This window comes from Macaca mulatta, chromosome 5 (assembly GCF_049350105.2).
Source record: "Macaca mulatta isolate MMU2019108-1 chromosome 5, T2T-MMU8v2.0, whole genome shotgun sequence".
Taxonomy (NCBI): Eukaryota; Metazoa; Chordata; class Mammalia; order Primates; family Cercopithecidae; genus Macaca; species Macaca mulatta.
Window position 1 is genome coordinate 82044634 of NC_133410.1, and position 11378 is coordinate 82056011.

The 11378-nt window shown below is 40.4% G+C and overlaps 1 pseudogene; it reads right to left on the reverse strand.

The window, feature by feature from the left end:
- Nucleotides 1–4225: 4225 nt before the first annotated feature.
- LOC144340949 (uncharacterized) lies at nt 4226–9074 on the reverse strand (annotated as a pseudogene).
- Nucleotides 9075–11378: the final 2304 nt, after the last annotated feature.

Here is an 11378-nt window from a genome sequence, read left to right on the forward strand (position 1 = left end):
AGATTAAACAGAAATAAGGCTAGCAAAGAGATCCACGAGATACATATGTAACTCTGTGAGATCAATAAACAGTACACTAAGCACTTTCTCAAAATGCTTCCTTCCAGATTTCATCTGAGGATATTTCCTTTTTCACCATAGCCCTCTATGGGCTTCCAAATATCACTTTGCCAATTCCGTAAGAACTGTCTTAGCGAAAGACTTCTTGAGGGGAAAGCTGTAACTCTGTGAGATGATTTCACAGAACACAAAGAAGTTTCTCAGAAAGCTTCTTTCTCTGTGTGATCGGAGGATATTTCCTTTTTCCCTGTAGTCTTCAAAGGGATACGAAATATCTGTTCTCAGATTCCACAGAAATAAGGCTAGCAAAGAGATACCTGAAATACAGATGTAATTCTGTGAGTGGAAGTCACACATCACAGAGTAGTTTCTCAGAAAGCTTGTTTCCAGGTTTCATCTGAGTATATTTCCTTTTTCACCATAGCCCTCTATGGGCTTCCAAATATCACTTTGCCAATTCCACACGAACTGTCTTAGCGAAAGTATTCTTCAGGGGAAAGCTGTAACTCTGTGAGATGATTTCAGAGAACACAAAGAAGTTTCTCAGAAAGCTTCTTTCTCTTTGTGATCGGAGGATATTTCTTTTGGCCCTATAGTATTCAAAGGGATCCGAAATATCTGTTCTCAGATTCCACAGAAATAAGGCTAGCAATGAGATCCACGAAATACACATGTAACTCTGTGAGATAAATTAACAGAACACTGAGCAGTTTCTCAGAAAGCTTCTTTCCAGATTTCATCTGAGGATATTTCCTTTTTCACCATAGCCCTCTATGGGTTTCCAAATATCACTTTGCCAATTCCACAAGAACTGTCTTAGCGAAAGGCTTCTTGAGGGGAAAGCTGTAGCTCTGTGAGATGATTTCACTGAACACAAAGAAGTTTCTCAGAAAGCTTCTTTCTCTTTGTGATCGGAGGATATTTCCTTTGGCCCTATAGTCTCCAAAGGGATCCTAAATATCTGTTCTCAGATTAAACAGAAATAAGGCTAGCAAAGAGATCCACGAGATACAGATGTAACTCTGTGAGATGAATAAACAGTACACTAAGCAGTTTCTCAGAAAGCTTCTTTCCAGATTTCATCTGAGGATATTTCCTTTTCACCATAGCCCTCTATGGGCTTCCAAATATCACTTTGCCAATTCCACAAGAACTGTCTTAGCGAAAGGCTTCTTGAGGGGAAAGCTGTAGCTCTGTGAGATGATTTCACAGAACACAAGGAAGTTTCTCAGAAAGCTTCTTTCTCTTTGTGATCGGAGGATATTTCCATTGGCCCTATTGTCTTCAAAGGGATCCGAAATATCTGTTCTCAGATTCCACAGAAATACGGCTAGCAAAGAGATCCACGAAATACACGTGTAACTGTGAGAGTGGAAGTCACACATCACAGAGCAATTTCTCAGAAAGCTTCTTTCCAGATTTCATCTGAGGATATTTCCGTTTTCATCATAGCCCTCTATGGGATTCCAAATATCACTTTGCCAATTCCACAAGAACTGTCTTAGCGAAAGGTTTCTTGACGGGAAAGCTGTAACTCTGTGAGATGATTTCACAGAACACAAAGAATTTTCTCAGAAAGCTTCTTTCTCTTTGTTATCGAAGGGTTTTTCCTTTGGCCCTATAGTCTTCAAAGGGATCCGAATTATCTGTTCTCAGATATCACAGAAATACGGCTAACAAAGAGATCCACGAAATACACATGTAACTCTGTGATGGGAAGTCACACATCACAGAGCAGTTTCTCAGAAAGCTTCTTTCCAGATTTCATCTGGGGATATTTCCTTTTTCACCATAGCCCTCTATGGGCTTCCAAGTATCACTTTGCCAATTCCACAAGAACTGTTTCAGCGAAAAGCTTCTTGAGGGGAAAGCTGTAACTCTGTGAGATGATTTCACACAACACAAAGAAGTTTCTCAGAAAGCTTCTTTCTCTTTGTTATCGGAGGATATTTCCTTTGGCCCTATAGTCTTCAAAGGGATCCGAAATATGTGTTCTCAGATTCCACAGAAATAAGGCTAGCAAAGAGATCCACGAAATACAGATGTAACTCTGTGATATGAATTAACAGAACACTAAGCAGTTTCTCAGAAAGCTTCTTTCCAGATTTCATCTGAGGATATTTCCTTTTTCAACATGGCCCTCTATGGGCTTCCAAATATCACTTTGCCAATTCCACAAGAACTGTCTTAGCGAAAGGCTTCTTGAGGGGAAAGCTGTAACTCTGTGAGATGATTTCACAGAACACAAAGAAGATTCTCAGAAAGCTTCTTTCTCTTTGTTATCGGAGGATATTTCCTTTGGCCCTATAGTCTTCAAAGGGATCCGAAATATCTGTTCTCAGATTCCACAGAAATAAGGCTAGCAAGGAGATCCACGAAATACAGATGTAACTCTGTGAGTGGAAGTCACACATCACTAAGCAGTTTCTCAGAAAGCTTCTTTCCAGTTTTTCTCTGAGGATATTTTCTTTTTCACCATAGCCCTCTATGGGCTTCCAAATGTCTCTTTGCCAATTCCACAAGAACAGGCTTAGCGAACGGCTTCTTGAGGGGAAAGCTGTAACTCTGTGAGGTGAATTAACAGAACATTAAGCAGTTTCTCAGAATGCTTCTTTCCAGATTTGATCTGAGTATATTTCCTCTTTCACCGTAGTCCTCTATGGGCATCGAAATATCACGTTGCCAATTCCACAAGAACAGGCTTAGCAAAATGCTTCTTCAGGGGAAAGCTGTAACTCTGTGAGCTGATTTCACAGAAAACAAAGAAGTTTCTCAGAAAGCTTCTTTCTCTTTGTTATCGGAAGACATTTCCTTTGGCCCCATAGTCTTTAAAGGTTTCCGAATTATCAGTTCTCAGATTCCACAGAAGTAAGGCTACCAAACAGATCCAGGAAATACAGATGTAACTCTGTGAGTGGAAGTCACAAATCACAAAGCTGTTTTTAGAAAGCTTCTTTCCAGGTTTTCTATGAGGATATTTTCTTTTTCACCATAGCACTCTGTGGGCTTCCAAATATCTCTTTGCCAATTCCACAAGAACAGGCTTAGCGAACGGCTTCTTGAGGGCAAAGCTGTAACTCTGTGAGGTGAATTAACAGAACATTAAGCAGTTTCTCAGAAAGCTTCTTTCCAGATTTGATCTGAGTATATTTCCGCTTTCACCGTAGCCCTCTATGGGCGTCGAAATATCACTGTGCCAATTCCACAAGAACAGGCTTAGCGGAAGGCTTCTGGAGGGGAAAGGTGTGACTCTGTGAGATGATTTCACAGAACACAAAGAAGTTTCTCAGAAAACTTCCTTCTCATTGTTATCGGAGGACATTTCCTTTGGCCCTGTAGTCTTCAAAGGGATCCGAAATATCAGTTCTCATATTCCACAGAAATAAGGCTAGCAAACAGATCCACGAAATACGGATGTAACTCTGTGAGTGGAAGTCACACATCACTAACCAGTTTCTCAGAAAGCTTCTTTCCACTTTTTCTCTGAGGATATATCCTTTTTCACCATAGCCCTCTATGGGCTTCTAAATATACTTTGCCAATTCCACAAGAACTGGCTTAGCAAACGGCTTCTTGAGGGGAAAGCTGTAACTCTGTGAGGTGAATTAACAGAACACTAAGCAGTTTCTCAGAAAGCTTCTTTCCAGATTTCATCTGAGGATATTTCCTTTTGCACCGTAGCCCTCTATGGGCATCGAAATATTACTTTGCCAATACCACAAGAACAGGCTGAGCGAAAAGTTTCTTGAGGGGAAAGCTGTAAGTGTGTGGTTTGATTATACAGAACACAAAGAATGTTCTCAGAAAGCTTCTTTCTCTTTGTTATCAGAGGACATTTCCTTTGGCCCTGTAGTCTTCTAAGGGATCCGAAATATCAGTTCTCAGATTCCACAGAAATAACGCTTGCAAAGAGATCCACGAAATACAGACGTAACGCGGTGAGTGGAAGTCACACATTACAAAGCAGTTTCTCAGAAAGCTTCTTTCGAGTTTTTCTCTGAGGATATTTTCTTTTTCACCATAGCCCTCTATGGGCTTCCAAATATCACTTTGCCAATTCCACAAGAACAGGCTTGGCGAACGGCTTCTTGAGGGGAAAGCTGTAACTCTGTGAGATCAATTAACAGAACACTAAGCAGTTTCTCAGAAAGCTTCTTTCCAGATTTCATCTGAGGATATTTCCTGTTTCACCGTAGCCCTCTATGGGCATGGAAATATCACTTTGCCAATTCCACAAGAACATGCTTTGCGAAAGGCTTCTTGACGGGAAAGCTGTAACTCTGTGAGATGATTTCAAAGAACACAAAGAAGTTTCTCAGAAAGCTTCTTTCTCTTTGTTATCGGAGGACATTTCCTTTGGCCCTATAGTCTTCAAAGGGATCCGAAATATCAGTTCTCAGATTCCACAGAAATAAGGCTAGCAAACAAATCCACGAAATATGGATGTAATTCTATGAGTGGAAGACACACATCACAAAGCAGTTTCTCAGAAAGCTTCTTTCCCGTTTTTCTCTGAGGATATTTTCTTTTTCACCATAGCTCTCATTGGGCTTCCAAATATCACTTTGCCAATTCCACAGGAACAGTCTTAGCGAACGGCTTCTTGAGCCAAAGCTGTAACTCTGTGAGATGAATTAACAGAACACTTAGCAGTTTCTCAGAAAACTTCTTTCGAGATTTCATCTGAGGATATTTCCTTTTCCACCATAGCCCTCTCTGGGCATCGAAATATTACTTTGCCAATTCCACATGAACAGGCTTAACGAAAGGCTTCTTGAGGGTAAAGCTGTAACTCTGTGAGATGATTTCACAGAACACAAAGAATTTTCTCAGAAAGCTTCTTTCTCTTTGTTATCGGAGGACATTTCCTTTGGCCCTATAGTCTTCAAAGGGATCCGAAATATGAGTTCTCAAATTCCACAGAAATAAGGCTACCAAACAGATCCACGAAATGCGGATGTAACTCTGTGAGTGGAAGTCACACATCAGAAAGCAGTTTCTCAGAAAGCTTCTTTCCAGTTTTTCTCTGAGGATATTTTCTTTTTCACCATAGCCCTCTATGGGCTTCCAAATATCACTTTGCCAATTCCACAAGAACAGGCTTAGCGAACGGCTTCTTGAGGGGAAAGCTGTAACTCTGTGAGATGAATTAACAGAACACGAAGCAGTTTCTCAGAAAGCTTCTTTCCAGATTTCATCTGAGGATATTTCCTTTTTCAACGTAGCCCTCTATGGACATCGAAATATCACTTTTCCAATTCCACAAGAACAGGCTTAGTGAAAGGCTTCTTGAGCGGAGTGTTGTAACTCTGTGAGCTGATTTCACAGAACACGAAGAAGTTTCTCAGAAAGCTTCTTTCTCTTTGTTATTGGAGGACATTTCCTTTGGCCCTATAGTCTTCAAAGGCATCAGAAATATCAGTTCTCAGATTCCACAGAAATAAGTCTAGCAAACAGATCCACGAAATACGGATGTAACACTGTGAGTGGAAGTCACACTTCACTAAGCAGTTTCTCAGAAAGCTTCTTTCCAGTTTTTCTCTGAGGATGTTTTCTTTTTCACCATAGCCCTCCAAGGGCTTCCAAATATCACTTTGCCAATTTCAAAAGAACAGGCTTAGCGAAAAGCTTTTTGAGGGGAAAGCTGTGACTCTGTGAGATGATTTCACAGAATACAAAGAAATTTCTCAGAAAGCTTCTTTCTCTTTGTTATCGGAGCACACTTCCTAAGGCCCTGTCATCTTCAAAGGGATCTGAAATATCAGTTCTCAGATTCCACGGAAATAAGGCTAGCAAACAGATCCACGAAATACGGATTTAACTCTGTGAGTGGAAGTCACACATCACTAAGCAGTTTCTCAGAAAGCTTCTTTCCAGTTTTTCTCTGAGGATTTTTTCTTTTTCACGGTAGCCTTCTATGGGCTTCCAAATATCAGTTTGCCAATTCCACAAGAACAGTCTTAGCGAACGGCTTCTTGATTGGAAAGCTGTAACTCTGTGAGTTGAATTAACAGAACACTAAACAGTTTCTCAAAAAGCTTCTTTCCAGATTTCATCTGAGGATATTTCCTTTTTCAACGTAGCCCTCTAAGGGCATCGAAATATCACTTTGCCAATTCCACAAGAACAGGCTCAGCGAAAGGCTTCTTGGGGGAAAGCTGTAACTCTGTGAGATGATTTCACAGAACAAAAAGTAGTTTCTCAGAAAGCTTCTTTCTCTTTGTTATCGGAAGACATTTCCTTTGGCCCCAAAGTCTTTAAAGGTTTCCGGAATATCTGTTCTCAAATTCCACAGAAATAAGGTTAGCAAACAGATCCAAAAAATACAGATGTAACTCTCTGAGTGGAAGTCACACATCAGAAAGCTGTTTCTAAGAAAGCTTCTTTCCAGTTTTTCTCTGAGGATATTTTCTTTTTCACCATAGCCCTCTATGGGCTTCCAAAGATCTCTTTGCCAATTCAACAAGAACAGGCTTAGTGAACGGCTTCTTGAGGGTAAAGCTGTAACTCTGTGAGGTGAATTAACAGAAGATTTAGCAGTTTCTCAGAAAGTTTCTGTCCATATTTGATCTGAGTATATTTCCTCTTTCACCTTAGTCCTCTATGGGCATCGAAATATCACGTTGCCAATTCCACAAGAACAGGCTTAGCGAAAGGCTTCTTGAGGGGACAGCTGTAACTCTGTGAGGTGATTTCAAAGAACACAAAGAAGTTTCTCAGAAAGCGTCTTTCTCTTTGTTATCAGAGGACATTTCCTTTGGCCCTATAGTCTTCGAAGGGATCCGAAATATCAGTTCTCAGATTCCACAGAAATGAGGCTAGGAAAAAGATCCACGAATTATGGATGTAATTCTATGAGTGGAAGACACACATCACAAAGCAGTTTCTCAGAAAGCTTCTTTCCAGTTTTTCTCTGAGGATATTTTCTTTTTCACAATAGCCCTCTATGGGCTTCCAAATATCACTTTGCCAATTCCACAAGAACAGGCTTAGCGAACGGCTTCTTGAGGGGAAAGCTGTAACTCTGTGAGATGATTTCACAGAACCAAAAGAAGTTTCTCAGAAAGCTTCTTTCTCTTTGTTATCAGAAGACATTTCCTTTGGCCCCATAGTCTTTAAAGGTTTCCGAAATATCAGTTCTCAGATTCCACAGAAATAAGGCTAGCAAACAGATCCACGAAATACAGATGTAACTCTGTGAGTGGAAGTCACACGTCAGAAAGCTGTTTCTAATAAAGCTTCTTTCCAGTTTTTCTCTGAGGATATTTTCTTTTTCACCATAGCCCTCTATGGGCTTCCAAATATCACTTTGCCAATTCCACAAGAACAGGCTTAGCGAACGGCTTCTTGAGGGGAAAGCTGTAACGCTGTGAGGTGAATTAACAGAACATTAAGCAGTTTCTCAGAATGCTTCTTTCCAGATTTGATCTGAGTATATTTCCTCTTTCACCGTAGTCCTCTAAGGGCATCGAAATATCACGTTGCCAATTCCACAAGAACAGGCTTAGCGAAAGGCTTCTTGAGGGGAAAGCTGTAACTCTGTGATATGGTTTCAAAGAACACAAAGAAGTTTCTCAGAAAGCTTCTTTCTCTTTGTTATCGGTGGACATTTCCTTTGGCCCTATAGTCTTCAAAGGGATCCGAAATATCAGTTCTCAGATTCCACAGAAATGAGGCTAGGAAAAAGATCCACGAATTATGGATGTAATTCTATGAGTGGAAGACACACATCACAAAGCAGTTTCTCAGAAAGCTTCTTTCCAGTTTTTCTCTGAGGATGTTTTCTTTCTCACCTTAGCTCTCTATGGGCTTCCAAATATCACTTTGCCAATTCCACAAGAACAGGCTTAGCGATCGGCTTCTTGAGGGTAAAGCTGTTACTCTGTGAGGTGAATTAACAGAACACTAAGCAGTTTCTCATAAAGCTTCTTTCCAGACTTCATCTGAGGATATTTCCTTTTTCACCGTAGCCCTCTAAGGGCATTGAAATATCACTTTGCGAATTCAACAAGGACAGGCTTAGTGAAAGGCTTCTTGAGGGGAAAGCTGAAACTCTGTGAGATGATTTCACCGAACACAAAGAAGGTTCTCAGAAAGCTTCTTTCTCTTTGTTATCAGAGGACATTTCCTTTGGCCCTGTAGTCTTCAAAGGGATCCGAAATATCACTTCTCAGATTCCAAAGAAATAAGGCTAGCAAACAGATCCACGAAATACAGATGTGACGTTGTGAGTGGAGGTCACACATCACAAAGCACTTTCTCAGAAAGCTTGTTTCCAGTTTTTCTCTGAGGATATTTTCTTTTTCACAATAGCCCTCTATGGGCTTCCAAATATCACTTTGCCAATTCCACAAGAACAGGCTTAGCGAACTGCTTCTTGAGGGGAAAGCTGTAGCTCTGTGAGATGAATTAACAGAACACTAAGCAGTTTCTCAGAAAGCTTCTTTCGAGTTTTCATCAGAGAATATTTCGTTTTCCACCGTAGCCCTCTATGTGCTTCCAAATATCACTTCGCCAATTCCACAAGAACAGGATTAGCGAAAGGCTTCTTGAGGGGTAAGCTGTAACTCTGTGAGATGAATTCAGAGAACAAAAAAAAATTTCTCAGAAAGCTTCTTTCTCTTTGTTATCGGACGACATTTCCTTTGGCCCTATAGTCTTCAAAGGGATCCTAAATATAAGTTCTCAGATTTCAAAGAAATAAGTCTAGCAAGCAGATCCTCGAAATACGGATGTAAGTCTGTGAGTGGACGTAACACATCACTAAGCAGTTTCTCAGGAAACTTCTTTCCAGTTTTTCTCTGAGGATATTTTCTTTTTCACCTTAGCCTTCTATGGGCTTCCAAATATCACTTTGCCAATTCCACAAGAACAGGCTCGGAGAATGGCTTCTTGTTTGGAAAGCTGTAACTCTGTGAGATGAATTAACGTAACACTAAACAGTTTCTCAGAAAGCTTCTTTCCATATTTCATCTGAGGATATTTCCGTTTTCACCGTACTCCTCCACGGGCATCGAAATATCACTTTGCCACCACAAGAACAGGCTTAGAGAAAGGTTTCTTGAGGGGAAAGCTGTGACTCTGTGAGATGATTTCACAGAACACAAAGAAGTTTCTCAGAAAGCTTCTTTCTCTTTCTTATCGGAGGACATTTCCTTTGGCCCTATAGTCTTCAAAGGGATCCGAAATATCAGTTCTCAGATTCCACAGAAATAAGTCTAGCAAACAGATTCATGAAATATCGATGTAACTCTGTCAGTGGAACTCACACATCACTAAGCAGTTTCTCAGAAAGTTTCTTTCCAGTTTTTCTCTGAGGATATTTTCTTTTTGACCATAGCCCTCTAAGGGCTTCCAAATATCTCTTTGCCAATTCCACAAGAATAGGCTTATCGAACGGCTTCTTGAGGGGAAAGCTGTATCTCTGTGAGATGATTTTCCAGAACACTAAGCAGTTTCTCAGAAAGCTTTTTTTCCAGATTTCATCTTAGGATATTTCCTTTTTCACCGTAGCCCTCAATGGGCATCGACATATCACTTTGCCAATTCCACAAGAACAGGCTTAGCGAAAGGCTTCTTTAGGGTACAGCTGTAACTCTGTGAGATGATTTCACAGAACAAAAAGAAATTTCTCAGAAAGCTTCTTTCTCTTTGTTATCGGAGGACATTTCCTTTGGCCCTATAGTCTTCAAAGGGATCCGAAATATAAGTTCTCAGATTCCACAGAAATAAGTCTAGCAAACAGATTCCCGAAATACGGATGTAACTCTGTGAGTGGAAGGAACACGTCACTAAGCAGTTTCTCAGAAAGCTTCTTTCCAGTTTTTCTCTGAGGATGTTTTCTTTTACACCGTAGCCTGCTATGGGCTTCCTAATATCACTTTGCCAATTCCAGAGAACAGGCTTGGAGATCGGCTTCTTGATTGGAAAGCTGTAAGTCTGTGAGATGAATTAACGTAACACTAAACAGTTTCTCAGAAAGCTTCTTTCCAGATTTCATCTGATGATATGTCCTTTTTAAACATTGCCCTCTATGGGCTTCCAAATATCACTTTGCCAATTCCACAAGAACAGTCTTAGTGAAAGGCTTCTTGAGGGGAAAGCTGTAACTCTGTGAGATGATTTCACAGACCACAAAGAAGTTTCTCAGAAAGCTGCTTTCTCTTTGTTATCGGAGGATATTCCTTTTGGTCCTATAGTCTTCAAAGGCATCTGAAATATCTGTTCTCAGATTCCACAGAAATAAGGCTAGCAAAGAGATCCATGAAATGCAGATGTAACTCTGTGAGTGGAAGTCACTCATCACAAAGCAGTTTCTCTGAAAGCTTCTTTCCAGTTTTTCTCTGAGGATATTTTGTTTTTCACCATAGCGCTCTATGGGATTCCAAATATCACTTTGCGAATTCCACAAGAGCAGGCTTAGGGAGCGGCTTCTTGAGGGGAAAGATGTAACTTTGTGAGACGAATTAACAGAACACTAAGCAGTTTCACAGAAAGCGTCTTTCCAGTTTTCATTTGAGGATATTTCCTTTTTCACCATATCCCTCTATGGGATTCCAAATATCACTTCGCCAATTTCACAAGAAGAGGCTTAGCGAGTGGCTTCCTGAGGAGAAAACTGTAACTCTGTGAGATGAATTTACAGAACACTAAGTAGTTTCTCAGAAAGCTTCTTTACAGATTTCATCTGAGGATATTTCCTTTTTCATCATAGCCCTCTAAGGGCTTCCAAATATCACTCTGCAAATTCCACAAGAACTGTCTTAGCGAGCGGCTTCTAGAGGGGAAAGATGTAACTCTGTGAGCTGTTTTCACAGAACACAAAGAAGTTTCTCAGAAAGCTTCTTTCTCTTTGTGATCGGAGGATATTTCCTTTGGTCCTATAGTCTTCAAAGGGATCCGAAATATCTGTTCTCAGATTCCACAGAAATAAGGCTAGCAAAGAGCTCCACGAAATACTTACGTAACTCCGTGAGTGGAAGTCACACATCACAAAGCAGTTTCTCAGAAAGCTTCTTTCCAGATTTTATCTGAGGATATTTCCTTTTTCACCATAGCCCTCTTTGGGCTTCCAAATATGACTTTGTATATTCCATAAGAACTATCTTAGCGAAAGGCTTCTTGAGGGGAAAGCTGTAACTCTGTGAGATGATTTCACAGAACACAAAGAAGTTTCTCAGGAAGCTTCTTTCTCTTTGTGATCGGAGGATATTTTCTTTGGCCCTGTAGTCTTCAAAGGGATCCGAAATATCTGTTCTTAGATTCCACAGAAATAAGGCTAGGAAGGAGATCCACGAAATACAGATGTAACTCTGTGA